The sequence below is a fragment of the Coturnix japonica genome, chromosome Z (assembly GCF_001577835.2).
Source record: "Coturnix japonica isolate 7356 chromosome Z, Coturnix japonica 2.1, whole genome shotgun sequence".
Taxonomy (NCBI): Eukaryota; Metazoa; Chordata; class Aves; order Galliformes; family Phasianidae; genus Coturnix; species Coturnix japonica.
Window position 1 is genome coordinate 61629967 of NC_029547.1, and position 18426 is coordinate 61648392.

The window sequence follows — 18426 nt, forward strand, 5'->3', positions numbered from 1 at the left end:
TACTTTGCAGTCCATTCCTAAATTATAATCTGAAGATAACTACTAAATCTCTTACACACATACATTTACAAATTAAAGCTATCCAATTAGAATTTGATTTCTTTTCAAAGGAATGAAATGATGATTCATTTCTATTACAGCAATGATTTAGTGAAATTATGATCGCAGAAATATCTAGGATCCTGTATGTGAGCACATGTGAGCTGTCAGAAACTAAATCCAGAATCACAGTGGAAAAATAAAGTCTGAATTGCAATGACAAAAGGAAAAACAATCTCAATAGTTAGTTTTATAAGATTGAAAGAAAAACACAATTTATTTCATTTTAAATAAGTATAAAAAATGAAACAAATAGTGTTTACTATTATTTTATTCTTATTTAGTTCCATAGGAGTCTTGTGAAAAGTGAAGGTCAAAAGAAATTAGGTCACTAGTAAAGTATCTTTGGACATAGAATGAGTGGTAAATATACGCTACCAAGCAATGGAGACTTTTAATAAACATTTTACTAACAATGAGTGCATACCTGTTTGAGTGTTTTGAAATATTGTTTTGGTCTGAAAACTAAATGAAATTCCTATCTAAATAGTCCAGACGTTCAAGAGCTTTGTTGAAATAAATATGTAGGAATAATTTAATCAACATTCACAGATGTATTTTTGTGTTATTCACTCAGACCTCATAATGAAAGATAAGGCATGAAAGCTGCACTTTGCAAATGAAAATTCACAGGATGACTTCTATTTCTAAGTGCCAACAGAAATCCACCTGCATTAATCTTACATATGAGTAGATATTGGGGGCGTAGGAAGAATAGTACTGAGGGATTACTGTGATAAAATATTCTTGACATGATAGGGGAGGTGAATTTTCATTAGAAACAAAATGATTCAAAATGAAAACATCAAACTGAGTTCATTCTTTCTGTTAGCATGAGCATCATACGGATTATTCTACTTATTAGTGTAATTAAATTTCATAATTTAATCTTGCATCCTTAAATCAGAATCTGAAAGCATATTTGAATATACACCGACATAATTATATGCCTGATATACCATAAATAATTATGAATCCTGACCTTAACAATGCTACATATTTAGGAATTTGGTTTATGTTGCTACTAGTAACCATTTAAATGCATCTATGCCACAGCAAATTAACATTTGTTACATGCTGGGACCTTGATTAGATATAGTTTCTCTCATTGTCTCTTGATGGATTTGTTCTACCTTGTACAGATAATTAAAACATTAATTAGAACAAGAACTTGAACCTCCAACACACAGGCATTAGGTCATGTCTCACTGCTGGCCCCATAGGCAGTCTTTATTTTTGCTCTCTGATCCAGTGAATAAGAAGTTGTATTTCTGATTGAAACCAAGCAGAGAAATTTACCCCAAAGTGAACTGTCACCATGTGATTTGGTGTATTCATTATCTAAACAACATACATTAATCTAGGATTTACATGTCTAAGGACATGTTTTCTGCTGTTGAGAGTATGTGACCTGAGATGTTTAACACCTTTCTATATTTAGGCCAGAATTCCTCATTTGGGCTTTCCAGTACTTTAGGGCAGCTTAAAAAAAAGGAGAGAGACTGACTTATTGCATGGTCTAATAGTGAGAGAAGAAGGAGGAATGTTTTTTAACTCAAAAAGAGGTTGTTTAGTTTAGATGTTAGGCAGAAATTTTTTCACTGAGAGGGTGGTGAGGCACAGGCACAGTCTGCCCAGAGAAGCTGTTGATAGCCCACCCCTGTAGGCATTCAAGGCTGGGTTGGATGGATGATCCTAGGTGGCCTGGTAGTAAGTGGTAACCCTGCTCGTGGCAGGGGGGTTGGAATGGGATCATCTTTAAGGTCCCTCCGTAGCCAAGCCATTCTGAGAGTATTTGTTTCTATTATTTAACAATTCTATGTTTCTATGTCAAAATGACCAGAAACCACAGGATGTCACTGTACTTGCCACTTACAGATTTCTCAGGACTGTGTTTTCTCTGCTGCTTCATCTACAGTTGAAAATAAATAAATAAATAAAAAAAATAAAATTAAAGAATGCACCTGAAAAGTTCTGGAAATAGGCTGAAGGACACATTGCTTTATTTTTGGAAATTGAGAACTGTATAAGATAGTCTCTAAAGAGAGAACAATTCCTGGCATAAGGCAAACTGCCTTTTAGAGATATTGGAATATCATCCTAATAATTAATATCAACAATAAAAAAAAAAAAAAATCCTAAAAATGAACATTATTTCAGAAATCCAAAACTCAGTATGCATAAACACATATATTGAAAATAATCCATGTTTCAGATCACTGATATAAGCTAGAAGGAAAAACAGTATACAACAAGAGTTAGTTAATATTTGCAGAATAAAGGTCCATAATATCATATGACTAAAATCTTTTTGACAGTATTCACAAGTAATTTCTGAATGTGACAAAATCCCACTTTCTATGAAGATAAGTAAAGTCTTTGTGCCTCAGTTGCTGGAATATGTTATTGAAGAACGGTGACACATTCTTGTTAAATCAGTGTGAAATTCTTCACGCCAGAATGTGCACTATATATTGAATGCTATATGTTTATGGTTTTTAAACTGTTTATGTGGGAGGAGGAAGTGTAATTTAATAGAAATACTGCCTATTTCTTTGAAAAAGTGCTTTTTATTTTTTTATTTTATTTTATTTTATTTTATTTTATTTTATTTTATTTTATTTTATTTTATTTTATTTTATTTTATTTTATTTTATTTTTAAGGGANTTTTTATTTTTTTATTTTATTTTATTTTATTTTATTTTATTTTATTTTATTTTATTTTATTTTATTTTATTTTATTTTATTTTATTTTATTTTATTTTTAAGGGACTTTGGAGGAAGACAAGACAGGATCACAGATTAGACAAAAAGCTCAGCATTGCAATAGATTGTTGTTGTTTATTACATAATAAAAACATCTTGAAATATATGCAGATCTATTGTGTATTTTTCTTATTTGATACAACACTCATCTTTTTATACATAACAAGAAGAAGTTCCTTGTATTCTATACACCATATATTAACAAAGCAAGATATTTTATTCATTAAAGACAAAGAATATATTATGTACTTATAATAGACTTGAGAGTTCTAAATTGCATCCCTCATAAATTCAGTTCACACTATAAAATACAAAAAAGAAGAAAAAAAACCCACAAGTATGAACTTAACCTTTTGTTTCCAAGTTTTGGAAGGATCAAAATGAGCAAGAGCTCCAGTTCCAGATTCACCTGATTCAGATTTATACCTGAAAGGAAATGAAAGAAACATTCACTCCACCCCAAAATTGGCCTAAAATTTCAGGATTAACAGAGATTTTGAACAGTTCATTTACTTCTACACAAGGTGATATATTTATTTCTAAATAATGTTGATATTAAAGATACCAATGTTTAAAATTTGATAAAACCAAGTAATTTGATTTCACCACTGTCAGCTAACTTTCACAGCTGTCCTTCAGTCAGCATCAGCCACTTAAAATCATAAGGGAATTGAAGAAATGAAGGCTTGTAAACTGTGTAGTGCATAGACTATAGTTCTGACAGACTCATATGGAAAAAGTCCAGTAGTACAAGAACAAGATCTGAGTGCTCACATCTGAGAGAAGGCCAGCACTCCTGAATTTAATAACAATTCACCTGAAAGCTGCTTTTCTTGGGCTTTCATTTTCTTTTCTTTATCATATTTTTAAGCATTGGGGTAGTAAAGGGAGACTCTTCATTCTTCATCCCTTCCCTCTCTTTCTGCTTCTTAAAGAACTTCCTGGGGAAAAGTGTTCTCTTACTGTCTTCATCTTTTATTCTGCTTTTTGTTGTTGTTGTTGAAGGTGCATCTGTAGGCATCAACCACAATGTGTTGTTGTTGTTTTGTGTGTGTCTGTGTTTGTGTGGGGTGGAGGGAGTATAGGGGGTTGCTTGTTTTCTAAGCAATTCATATTAGTATTCTCTATTTCATTGCTTGGAGGCTTCTAAGGACAAATATACTATAAAATGTACCCATAAATCAAATTTAAGTGCACTACAGAGGTAACAGTGATAACAAAAATGTCATGCTTTGGCAGTGGGTTAGTGGAGAAAGACGCATTTTCATATAAAAGTGATAAAATCTGTATGATAAAACACATAAAAATTGTAACATTTTTACTGCTGAGGACTCATAGAGATTTAAATCAGCGCTGTATCATTTATTCATTCTGAGAGATCTGTAAAAGCATGAAGAAACAGGTAAAAAGCAAATATATTTACCTCTTTTCCTTTGGGACTTGGATAATAAATTCAAATAAGATTAAAAGTACTCTGATTTAGTAGGTCAGGTAGGAAATAAGGTTTTTTTCTCCCTCTGTGGAAAAGCACACAGAGATAAGGGCTACCACTCAAGATAAAATTCTTAAAATCCAATAAATAGTTAAGGCTGATAATATTCAGCATAATCCACTCCATTAGCAGAAATTTCCCAGTTAATTTAGATGGGAGACTAAAATTTTTAATTTGTCATAATGAAAAAGAGGGAAAATAAAACCATAGCTTTTAAATAGTCTTACTGTTCATCAGTATGCGTTTAAAGGGATTTTCTAACTACCAAAATGGCAACAGTAACAGTTTTGACTCCATGAGGACTTTGGAAAGTAGCAGTGATCTTAAGAACACATAATTGAAGGGTATAGTCACTCCTGTTTTCCAAATCTATAGTAAATTACAGTATACATGTACAGAGACAATAAAATATCTCTCAAACACTTCTCAGATAACTAATTGGGTACAATTTATGATTTATAGATAATAGAATGGAAAGAACTGAAAAACAGAGAATAATATTACTAATCAGAATTCTTGTAACACTTCACATTCACTTTTGGTATTGTTAAAATACTATTATTTGCAAACTAATAATTTTTGTCATTTTCTGATCGTGAAGCATATTCATTTGAATCCATGTGCATTTATGTAGGTCATCTCATGCATCTTTTCTGAAACAACAGTTCCTTTTGAATACTGTTCATTTTCTCACTAAAGCATGAAATGGGTGTAATTAAACATTAATATATGTATGGGACATATAAGCCTTATTTATTGCCATTATCTGGACATACTCCAGGGCCTTGATCTTTTCTCATAGTGAGGGGCCCCAAACTGAACACAGTGCTCTAAGTGCAGTCTCACCAGAGCATTGACAGGATCTCTAACAGGGGAAATCATCTTCCCCTGGCCTTCTGAGGAAGAGCAGAGAGGGAAATATCTTCAGCAATTAATACATTATGAAGATAAGTGTATGGACCCCATGAATTCCTACATTCAGAAAATTCCTATAAGATTATGCTCAATATATTTTCAATACCACTCTGCTATTTAAAATGTGAAAAATTTTAAATGTTTTTCTTATTGCTTATTTTATTTACTTTTGTATTTATTTATCCCACGAGAAATGCCTAATGCCATCATATTTCCATAGCATAGGAAAAATCTTTCCTAAAATATTGTGACTTCCCTGACTCACAAAATCTGTAGAGATTTGGATTTGGATTTATTTGAGGTAAGGATATTGCAGCCTAGCACCTGCTACCAGTGTCTTAGTTCTAATTTAAAGTGCAGTGAATTACTACATTTTGTGTCAAATCTAAAACGTCAGAGGATTTGAGATAACTTTCCAGTAGGTTTCTGACAACCCAGAGTTCTAACACTGTGGCTCTGAGGCAGACTCAAGGCAGCACAAAGATCTAGAAGAATTATTATTCCACTGATGTTTACCCTTATATCCTTGTCAGCCCTCTGTGTCCACTGATCTAAACAGAGCTTTTCTTCTCTGTGATGCTGTTATCTTCTGCCAAAGCCTGGCCTGAAGGTAGCAAAAATCATCACTAAGGTTGAATACAAGAGGAAAAAAACACTTCTACTTACTAGGTCAAACCTGCAAAAACAGTGTGGGTTGTATTACTAGTTAAGAATCCCAAAGTGATGTGGGAAGACTGACAAAAATGGAAGACCTTCTCAGATACTTATCTCCAGCAGAACAGATTTAGTACTTAGACTTCAGATTTAGTACTGTGTATAGTAAGATGGTTTACAGACTTAAATATATAGATTTATACCCCAAAAATTAGGCAAAAATGCCAAAATAATGAAGAATTTTCAGGTCCTGTTCAGAAATGTATCTTAACTGTATTCTGGTTGCAGTGACTTCTCACAGGAAACCAGCTTCACTCTTACAAGTTACCTGTAGAAAATACACATCCTTCTACATGCTTAGATATCTAAAGTACCCACATCAAAGATTTTCCCATTTTTCAAAATTCTCTTTTATGTGATAATTGCTTTTGTGGAATATTTTTATCTGGCTAACTTGATTTATTTTTTTTTTTTGGTGATTTAAAAATTATTATTATTATTTTTAAGTTATAACATTTGAAAAATTATAGAAACAAGATATTATTTTATTCATTTATGTTATTTCAAATGGAAATGTTTGCATATGTAAACACCCCCTGCTAAAGTCTCTGGCATTGCTCTGTACAACTAAGATTGTGGAATATTTCTCTTTGAAAAAATCAAATTCAAAAATTGTAGATATTCAAGCAAGATGAAACTAGTGATGAGTAAAATAAATCATATCCATATTATTTTGATTGTAGGTTTCAATGTCATCTTAATTAGGATACTTATGCAGAAGGCTTTTCTTAATATAATAATGCCATTTCCAAAGGACAGGATTACATCTGAAAAGGTACAACTCCAATTCTTACTAATCCTCAATTATGCACATTTGTTTTCTTTTATGTATATTGAATAGTAGTTCTACAGTTGTGCAGCATAGAATGTCTTCAGTGTTTGAGGTTTCTGTCTTATCTTTTCATAAATTCTTCTTTTTTTGGCTAAACTCTTTCACATTATGACACTAGGTAAGTGTTCCAAAAAAATAATTATTTTCCTTGCCTAACATTTATATGCTTCAGCTATATACAAACTTTGCTCCTTTTTTGTCTTCTTACCAGTGTGCACTTTAAAATCCTGTCTCTCTCCAGCCTAACTCCCCACCTCACCTCACGTCTCTGTTTTCAGTCCCCAAATTTTCTACAGTCAATAACTGTCTGACAATGAAGAACCTACAAACAATCTGTAAACCAATTCAGGTAAACCAAAAATTATATGCTGCAGTTTTTCACCAAAGTTATATTATGCTTGTCATGCTGTGTGCAGCCAACATTGTATCTTTTAGGATGCTTTACATCACTGCAAACTGATGTCTAAGCTGCTATACATTGATTTTTCTTTTCTTCTTTTTTTTTTTTTTTTAGTTTTTGTCACTCAATAAGATATACATATATATTTCAGACTATTTTCACTTGATTTCTTTTTTGTTGTTGTTGTTTTAAGATATGTTAAGCAATGTTTTTTCCCCAAGATAGTCCTGTATTGTTTTTCCCATATTTCTGTTCTAACAAGAAGACTCATGTGACATCCATGGAATAACATTAATCTACCTTTCCATGCATTACTTCTCTTTCTTCTTTGATGTTTTACAATTGAAAGAAGTTGAGAATGTTCCCCACTAGCACCAAATATTGCAGTATTAAAGATATATGGGTTTTGCAAGATAGGGAACTATGGTAAAAAAAACAGTCTGAAGGATTCAAAGACTTCTGCAACTAGAGGGTAGGTGTAAGCCGCAGGCCATTTCAAGGCTTCATTCTCTTTTATCTCCACAGTTTTCTAAACTTTAACTCTTCTGAGAGATAAGAACTGAAGAAATTCCACATCCTCCCTATCTTTCTAAGGTTGTTTTTTTTTTTTCCCCCCCTTTTCATAGTGTCGTGCCCCTTAATAAATTCATTTTTATCAATTTTGTAGTCATGGGAACTGTGTTATGAAGAATGAAAAGAACGATGTAACACTGATATGTTTATTTGTAAAACTCCGTCTCTTCTGGAACCAGCTCAGCAGGGCATAGAAAATACCTCATTCTTGTCAGCAAAAAATGTCCCTTTTGCAACCAGTATTATGCGGCTTTTTCACGTTACTTTTCCCATCTGCATTACTTTTGCAGTGTGGCTTGCTTTTTCAAATGATCCACACTGTTCCTTTCTCAGTCAACAGACGGGATGATATACACCCAGTACGTGTGTTGTGCTAGTAAAAGATGTTGCTCCTCCAACATATATATCATATATTCCCACATGCAGAGGACTATATGCAGATGATGGTGCACAGTCTTCACATGGTAAGTAAAGAAAATAAAACATATGCACAAAAATTGTATCAAAATCATAATCTCAGTCTACCACCTATGTAGGAACAACTTTGATTCTGAATGGGACCCAAGTATCTTCTCATTCTTGATCTTCACGGGAGGGACAAGAGGAATTTCACTGTGTCAGCTTCTTTTCTCTTTTCTTTTGTACCTCATTCCTCACAGTATTCAGTTGCCAACAATTCTTCAGAATTTTCTACTTCTTTTGAATTTTAGGAATAATGTTATTGAAAGAGCTTTTGTCCTCAGGAGAGAGGACAAACTCTATTAACATATATAAGAAAGAGAGGGTGGGATAAAGCTTAAAAAGCAGGTTATTCATGGGACTGGTTTTGAGCATATTCAATGTATTTATATCTAGGAGCACTTCATGTTGTATCACCAGAAAAGTGTTATTGCAGAATTCAAGAAATTTACAAAATATAAGCAACTCGTGATACTGTGTTGTACGTGATACAAGCATAACAGTAAGTCCTGGTAAGCTTATGGATTTTGAATAAATAACCAGGCTAAGATGAGGCATTAACCTGTAGCCAAATAATTTATTGGAACTAAACAACTTCAGACCTAGAACAGTGTGATTTAAGACTATAGCCATGCATTTCCTTGTTCCCTTTTGAACAGTACCTAATGGCCATGAAAATACTATTCAGTCATATTACCTCTGCAGGTTTATGACCCATGTAGTTAGTCAACTGTCATAATTAATTCCACAATGACTCTAACTGTAGTGCATATATATGTGCATATATATATGCAAGTATCAATGGCTGAAGTATCACATTTGTGCCTGAATCACCATTTTGACACTAACATAACATTTATAACTCTGAATTACTATACAATGTCATATAGAAGTATTTACCATTGAAGGTTACATGGCATATGTCTCAATTAAGTATCTACAGAGCAAAAGATATGAGAAAGGTCAAATACTATCTATGAACTACAGTGGACATATGAACAATTCAGAACTGTACTAGTTATTTCTGAATTACGTTATGTTTCCACATCCAAATTACAAAGCCTATTTAACTCTAGAAAAGAGAAAAACACAAACCTGCTAGCAGTGCTGCTGTTTCAATAAAACTGTTAGAGCAAAGGACACTGTATTAAAAAATGATGTCCACAATGATGCAAACTTCAATTCTTTACCTCTGCATCTTCAACAAACTGTGAAAATTCATGTAAGACTTTGATCCTTCACATCTTTGTTTGTTGGCCTATATACCTCCACACTTCAGATACATTATTAAAATCGGGGTGTTGTGGTTTTTGTTTGCTTGTTTAAAGATATGATGTTCATGAGAATGGCGAAAGTAAGTGTTATGTCTCTGACTCCTTCCCTTATTTGTGAATTTATAGGGCAAAATATTTGTGAACGTGATGACAACTTCTGCTTTGACAGTCTATTCTGGAAGTGGTTTTATGAACTTCTATTCCAATCACTGTACAAAAATGTGTTTCCTTACTTCACCCCTGCTACCTTCAGTGAGCACAGATGGATGAACAACCCTGTGCTCATCTTAGCTAGATGATCCTATTAATGCTGATCGCCTCTGCCCCAACCTCTTCCTACAACCGAAGAGTAGTCTCCTTCTTAGTAGCTCCTCTTACCTGATAACAATTTCACACGAACTACTTCGTGATTTCTCACCAGCACTTCATCCACTTCACATCAGCGTTAATGGCTACTCCATTCTAGAAAGAAAACATTGGGCACTAAATTCAAAGTGTTAAATAATATAAATAGATTACTTATAGTCAATTATAAACCACAACCATAATTACATATACAGTAGTATGAAAATTTAATGAAATCAGTGTTCTCTAACGAGAACTTCTTCCAAATCTTCAGTTGTCAATATGTCTTTTTCCTATAATTCTTCACTTTTCAGCTTCCCTGTTCACTTTTCCATTTCCCAAGATTTCAATAAAAGCTGGGAAGCAGAACCTCGCTGTTTGATATTTAAGCTATCCAACCTTACTGACAATTTTGATTTGTTTGGTGTTATTACAGTGTTCTAAAATTGTATTTAATATAAATTTATGGTCAGAATGGAAGAATTAATTTTTTATTTTGTCTCTAAATGTACTGCTGAAAACTTCTGGGATGAAAGCTTTTGTATACTTGGGAAGCCCTATAGCATTGCTGAGACACAGCATAGCAGAAGCAAACCTCTCATCCAGAACATGGCCAGGAGCCTGCCTCTGAGCCCCAAGGTGCCCTGGAAAAGAGTCCTATCACACTCAGGCAAAACCTCACAGCTGACAGCTGAGCTGCAGGACTCAAAACAAAGAACACTTCCCTCCAAACATCAACACAATGGCTAAAGACAACACATGCACAGTCAGAGGGTCACACCCTTCTGCCAAATTACTGATGTACTGTTGAATGCATCCTGATGTGAACCACAGGAACTAAGCCTTAAAACATGCTCTCTGCCACTGCAGTCTATCTTGCAAGTAGCCCATATGATCCCTGAGATTGCTTACAAGTCAACTGAGTCTGTCAGAAGCAATGAGAGTTGAAATAAGATGAATTTGTTGTCTATTTTCCTGTCTCCTCCAGGTCTGTACTTTGAACCAACAAAAATATTAAGTATATCTTGCCTTTGAATTGTGGGTGGCAAAATCCCTATTTTTTTATTATTTTTTTTTTCGCACTCTCTGCTTTACTCAGCACAAGCCTTACATAATCAGAAATTAAATTGTTACATAAGCATTTTTTTCTCTTTAATCCTTACCTAAGGTTGCAAATCAAAATGGAAAGGAATTAGTTTAATTGCAAAGGCTATATGAAATGGAATCAAAATACAAAATTACAGATAATAAACTTGGAATACAAGAAAATCAAGATAAGTTATTTTCGTTTTGTCGTATTATTATTAAGATAGAAGCTGTGTTGTATTAATTTTGATTACGGATAAAAAAGGGTACAAAAATTTAGTCTTTAATAATTTGTATGTCTTACTAAACATTACATTTGATCACGTGCATTTGAAATACTAGATAAATGCCTATGTGATCACCACCATTAAAAAAAATCCTCAAAAATACTTCAATGTAAAAACTAGACAGTACACTCAGTACTAACACTGTGCTCTTATGATTCAAATAAGATGAACTTTATATTCAGAGAATATAAAAAGGATTGTGTGTACTTATCTTTCACTTTCACTCTCTCCAGTAATCAGAACTTCTTGAGAAATGGGGTAATTCATGTTTAATTAATGCCGAAAATACTTTTCTATGGGTTTTCCTTTTCCCACGCCAGTAACTGTCACAGATGCAGTGGACTTTTCAAATGGATCTGCTTACATTCAAGCCTTTACTATTATTTTTACCATCAGCTAGAGTGCTGTCTAGTACCAGATCCTAATCTTTACTGTTTTCAAATAACTGCAGTACACAAGTACATGAAAAGGGGAAACATGCAGAGGTTTCTGGACTTTCTCTGCATTTTAAAGATAAAAGGCTCAAAGATTTCATGCAGAAAAGAAGTTTCCCTGAGCAGATATTCTCGCATCTAATGTGAATTTTTTTTAAAGCATACAGGCTTATCAGATCCCCTTAAAATACTGGAAAGCACAATATTATAGCTATATGAATGGTAAGAATATATAACTGTAAAACCAGATGTACTTACAAGGGCTGCTGTCTCCTAATTTTTATTTATTTATATTTTTTATGTTGGTCCACAATATTGGAGGCAGATGTTGGAGATATGGCAGTAAAGGTTGAACCATCCTGCCAACATTCCTTTTCATTTGGTACCATGTGACAGATAGCAGCAATGGGACAGCCTGGCAGAATAGCATCTGACATGGAGCATGTATGAAGCAAAGATGTATCACTGTACTTCTCTGTGTGGAAAAATTGCACCTACTTACATTCATCTAAGCTTGGTGAATGTTTCTGGAGACCAAACAGTGGATGTGAGCACAGTGAAGTGAAGGGTGGTGTACAACAGCAGGGGCAACAACCAGAGTGATCACCTCCCTTGGTGAAGATGTTTATGAGCGTGCCATGCAGTCTCTTATTCATCACTGGCAAAATTGAACAGCTAATGGCAGTGACTATGCTAAAAAAAAAGAGCATCTTACAGCAGAGAATTTGTTCTATCAATTAGTGCTATTGTATTCTTTGTATCTATTGCAGTATCCATGGAAATAAATAGGAGGCTCTACTTCCAGAGTGACCTATGCATAATCTCTGAAATTCAGGAATTCCTTTCCTTTCCTTTCCTTTCCTTTCCTTTCCTTTCCTTTCCTTTCCTTTCCTTTCCTTTCCTTTCCTTTCCTTTCCTTTCCTTTCCTTTCCTTTCCCTTTCTTTCCTTTCCTTTCCTTTCCTTTCCTCCCTTTCCCTTCCCTTTCCCTTCCCTCTTCCCTTTCCCTTTTCCCTTCCCTTCCCTATTCACCTCCTTTTCCGCTTCCCTTCTCCCTTATCCCTTTCCCTTCCCTTCCCTTTCCCTTCCTTCCTCCCTTTCCCTTCCCTTTCCCTCTTCCCTCTTCCCTCTTCCCTCTTCCCTCTTCCCTCTTCCCTCTTCCTCCCCTCCTACTCACCCTCACCCCCTTCCTCCCTCGATCCGTCACACCCTCCTCTCACCTCCCCCTCACCTCCCTCTCACTCCTCACCCCTCACTCCCCTCCCTCACCCCCTCACCTCCCCCCCTCTCCTCCCCACCTCCCCTCACCTCTCCTCCTTCACTCCCTCACCTCCCCACCCTCCCTCCCCTCCCCCTTCCCCTTCCCCTTCCCCTTTCCTTTCCCTTTTCCTTTCCCTTTTAATTTTCCTTTCCCTTTCCTTTCCCTTTCCTTCCCTTCCTTTTGTCTGACTTGTGAGTTTTTAACATTTTGCACCACATTTAAAGACTGTATTTGTGTAACAATTAGTTCTATATAATTAAAATCCAATTGAGCTCCATCTTGCTCCTCGATAGCAGCTCTCAAGATAAAAATATGTTCTTCTACTTCATTTCGATAAAATTTGCTAAGCTCATAGAAAAAAAATGGTTTTTTATTAAGTTAAATTTCAATTACTAGTGTTGATACTATTTTCCTGCATTATTTGTTTACTAAAGTAGATCCAACCTTGTGCATCAGAAAGGTAAAATTTAGAAATTGCCTAGAATTAGGAAAATAATCTTTCTGGCAAGCATATAAAATGTTTTTCATAGACTATGAATATTCAGGTTTCATTTTTAACTTCAGATTCAACATCATCTAGAGCATGATACTTAACATTTCAGTGCAGGAATATTGATCTAGGATTGATTAAAATGTAAGAATGTGAGCTAGCATACTGATATTATTTTTCGAACACTATGTTTTCAGTGAACTCTATCTTGGAATTGCCACTGTAGGAGGATAAGAGAGGAGGATCATTATTACACAATTTTATTTTCATAACCTAATCTTCTTATTCATAGTTTTACCATTAGTAGGTGTTTTGAAAGAGAGTAGTGAGAAATCTATGAAGATTATTTTAATACATTGCAAAAATTTTGTCGACATCTCTTCAAAAGAACATATTTTAAAAAAAGCAATGAAAAGACAGTTATATTTAAATTTGATAATTAAATAAACCTCAAGAGTTAAGGAAGGAAGAGAAAGGAAGAAAAATATGTGAATTTGTGGAAGAATCAGAAGTTGTCCATTGGTTGGACAGAAACAGGGCTCTCTGGCTAGCTCAGACACAAGCTGGATGTTTTCTATCCATGATCACTCTGCCAAGATAGACTGAGAGTTATGGTGGAGAAAAAAGAGGAAGAGTTAGTATCTTATATAAAAGGGTCATAGAGTATTGTAAATAAAACACATCATGGAATGGATAGAGAGCTGGTAAAAAGACCCTGCATGCTAGAGGGCATTCTAGTGACAAATGCCAACTAGAAGAAATCTCTGGTAGGCCACCAAGCATAAAGAACCTGCAGAAATGTAAACTTTCTGCGAGTTGTGCCCTGATTGCTTGTGAAATTCCAATGTCACTTTACAGTAATCCACACACACCTCCACACATCTCGTATAACTTTGAAAATAATATTATACACATCAATATAAGAGTTAAAAATGGTAAATTCACATGTCCACTATTACAAAATACTCCTGGTGGAATGTTTATTATGAAATTGCTATTATTAATTTTCTGCTTTAGTGCATTATACTTACACTAAGTTAGAATAGACCATATGGAATCCATAGAGCATAAAACAGTGTAGAGCATTTACACTGACTCTTCATTTGTTGCTGTGTTCAGTAGCTGTATGCCACGGGTTACTTAGATTTACCTGTGCCCGTGACAGGGGGAAGCCACCTCGTAGGGCCCTCCGGGGCCCGGAAAGGAGGGGGAAAAGGGAAATGGGATAAAAACAGTGGCAATCTAAGGAGGAAAAAACTTATTTTACTAAATATGATATCGGAATACAAGATGACACAATATAATATAATTGAGGCTAATAAATTGAATGAAACAGAGAGAGAGAGTCCCCGAAAACCGAGAGGCCTACTGTGAACTCTAGGCAACACGGCTGGAACACTTCCCACTCTCCAAGAAGTCTGAGAGAAGAGAGCACTCCAGCCTGGGAACAAGATTGTATAGCGTCCTAGTCCCGTGACTTATCATTACCCCTGTTGTTCTCTGGGATATGTAGTCTTCTTCTGTGGACTGCACATTCAGTAAAAGTATCCGTGCTTTACATGATGTTATGATGTGGAATACTGATAGCAAAATTACAAAATTACAAAACCATAACACTGTACTAGTTAAAAATTTTTGGTAATTGTTATCCTTTGGATTTAAGAACAAATGCACAAATAAGCAAAAACTGGATACAATTACATCATCAAACAGACTGCTTGGCAAGGAGACCTGTCATCCCTCAATTCATATCACTGTGTTCCTTTCATATTAGTTTTGGGAATCACCTTTAGAGATTCTCCAGATTAACCTTAAGATGACCACTTTCTCTCCAGCCATGACTTTCTATAAGAACTTCCCCCCCATCTTTAAAAAAAATAAATTATAGTGAAAGCACTAACTGGTAGGCAGGTATATATTGTGTAAAAACTGGATATGAATTGTGAAAAATAAAAATAAAAAAAAAATAAAGCACAATCAATTAAGTTTCTCAGGTTGAAACACTGTTGATTTTCAACCAAGCCAAAAAGGACACTGAGTTAAGGATGTTCAGAAATCCGAATTAACATTTACAGCATTTCTCATTTTAGCTGAGATTTCTCAATTTAGTTGTTTGGAAGGGCTTAAATAGTTTGTTGTTGTTGTTGTTGTTGGTCTTTCCTTTATGTTTTTCTTTACTTAACAGACAATAACTATGGAAGTATGAAAGAAAAGGCCCAACTCCACATCCTGAAAGCAGTCCAGAGGCGATGCAGTGGGTGGGAACACCGATAGGGAAATGAGCCACATATGTCAGGGCTCCTAGGCCCTCCCAGGAGATCCCAGCTTCAATGGGCAGTAGTATCAAAAGCAGTTTGCAAACTGCAGATCTCTAGGGCAGCTCCCCAGAACAGGGCATCATTGCCTGGAGCTGGAGACACATTGTAGAGTATTGTGTATATATACATTTGTAAATACATTTATACACATACATGCATATATACATACAGCTGTTGCATAGATGTGTTCTGCCTGCATCTTGTGGGAAAAGTTCCTCAGCCTCAACACTGGTGAGATCTTGAGAACAGAGCTGCAACAGCCTTACTTTCTTTGAGATGTACAACTCTGCAACTATATCCTTTTGCACTTTGTTGTGATTATCCTATTTAGTTACATAATTGCGGATATACTGTTATAAAATTTCAAATATTTGGTTTTGACTACTAACCAATGCAAATTTCTAGTGTGACTACAATTGAACCAAACAAAGTATGTAAGCAAATGGAGTAATAACAGAGCCTGAAGAATGCATAAAATTGTTTCTTTGCTCATTCACAAATCTTGTTAAAAATCCAATATATAAAATTTTGAGTTTAAATTTTTGTCTTCTCTCATATGAAACCTCATCTTAAATTCTTTCTTAAAAATGACTCGTGTCATCAAAGCATAATAGAGTTTACAAATGCCATACAGTGTAACACAGAAAAAAAGGCCTTTTAACTGTAGAGTTGAGTCATGATTGCAAACTCATAGTAGGCAGTAACAGAAAATACTGAATATTGAACCCAGGGAGTCAGTGCCCAAGAACGCAGAAGTTAAAAGTAATGGAATACCCACAGCTTCTGTTTAAACAATTAATATATTTCTTGAAAGATTTCACAGAATCACAGAATTGTAGGGGTTGGAAGGGACCTCTAGGGATCACTGAGTCAAACGCCCCTTCCAAAGCAGGCTCCCTACACCATGTCACACAGGTAGGCGTCCAGGCGGGTCTTGAATATCTCCAGAGAGGGAGACTCCACCACCTCCCTGGGCAGCCTGTTCCAGTGCTCCGTCACCCTCACTGTAAAAAAGTTCTTCCGCACATTTGTGCAGAACTTCCTAGGCTGTACTTTCATCCCATTACCCCTAGTCCTATTCTCACGCACTACTGAAAAGAGACCAGACTCACCACTATGGCTCCCACACCTCAGGCATTTATAAACCTGGATCAAGTCACCTCTCAGCCTTCTTTTCTCAAGGCTAAACAGACCCAGTTCCCTAAGTCTCTCCTCATAGGGGAGATGCTCCAGGCCCTTCACCATCTTAGTGGCCCTCCGCTGGACTCTTTCCAAGAGATCCCTGTNCCCTAAGTCTCTCCTCATAGGGGAGATGCTCCAGGCCCTTCACCATCTTAGTGGCCCTCCGCTGGACTCTTTCCAAGAGATCCCTGTCATTTTTGTACTGGGGAGCCCAGAACTGAACACAATATTCCAGATGAGGCCTCACCAGGGCAGAGTAGAGGGGGAGGATCACCTCCTTCGACCTGCTGGACACACTCTTTTTAATACATCCCAGTATGCCATTGGCCTTTTTGGCTACAAGGGCACATTGCTGGCTCATGGTCAATCTGTTGTCCACCATGACGCCCACGTCCCTCTCAGCAGAGCTCCTCTCCAGCAGGTCTTCCCCCAGCCTGTACTGGTGCATGCAATTATTTCTACCCAGGTGCAAGACTCTACACTTGCTTTTGTTAAACCTCATCCGGTTTCTTACTGCCCAGCTCTTCAGCCTGTCGAGGTCTCGCTGAATGGCAGCACAGTCTTCAGGCATGTCAGCCAATCCTCCCAACTTCATGTCATCACCAAACTTGCTGAGGGTGGTCACTATCCCCTCATCAAGGTCATTGATGAAGATGTTGAACAAGACCAGACCCAGTACAGACCCCTGGGGGACGCCGCTAGTTACAGGCCTCCAGCCAGACACCGCACCACCAACGACAACCCTCTGCACTCTGCCATTTGATATATGCATGTGTGATAAAGACATCTGGAAATACCTTTATTAAGAATAAATAGATAAAGGAAAACTGTTACAAAAGACAGAGTCTTCTCTGTCCTGCCATGTAAAGTACATTCACCTTTCTTTTCTGTTTCAGTCACCATCAAAAGGATGCTGCATTAGCTGAAGTGTTAACATAATCTGTCATGGCAATTTTTGTATTCTTCAATCATCAGATTTGTCTGTAGGTGATAGATGAAATACATCCAAAAATACAATTAAATTTTAGTATACAACTACCATATTCTTTATTTATTTATTTTCTTTATTGGAAAATCAGGCATATTTTTTAAGGAAAAAGGATGTAGCTAGTATTGTGATTTTTGAATGTACAGAAGATGAAATTATACCTCCCACCTACATGGAAGGAAACCAGACTCCTTCACTAACATCACACTCAAGCATTTTTGTATAGAAGATATTGCAGTGAGTATTATGACACTTTAATGAAGCTGATGCTGTTCAGTACGATATAGAATCAGAATCTGTTTATGTCTTTGTTTCTGAAACAAATTCTAGATTTGGCAGTATAGAGTCTTTAATAGAATAATCTGTTGGGTAAGGTCATGCAAACTGAAAAACAGCCATCTCCAAGACAGAGAAATTAATACAAAGCAGAAAATATCTACATATATATGAGTCCTACCTCCATATTTCACTTTGACTAGGCAAAGCATAAAGCATATAGACTACAGAAGGAC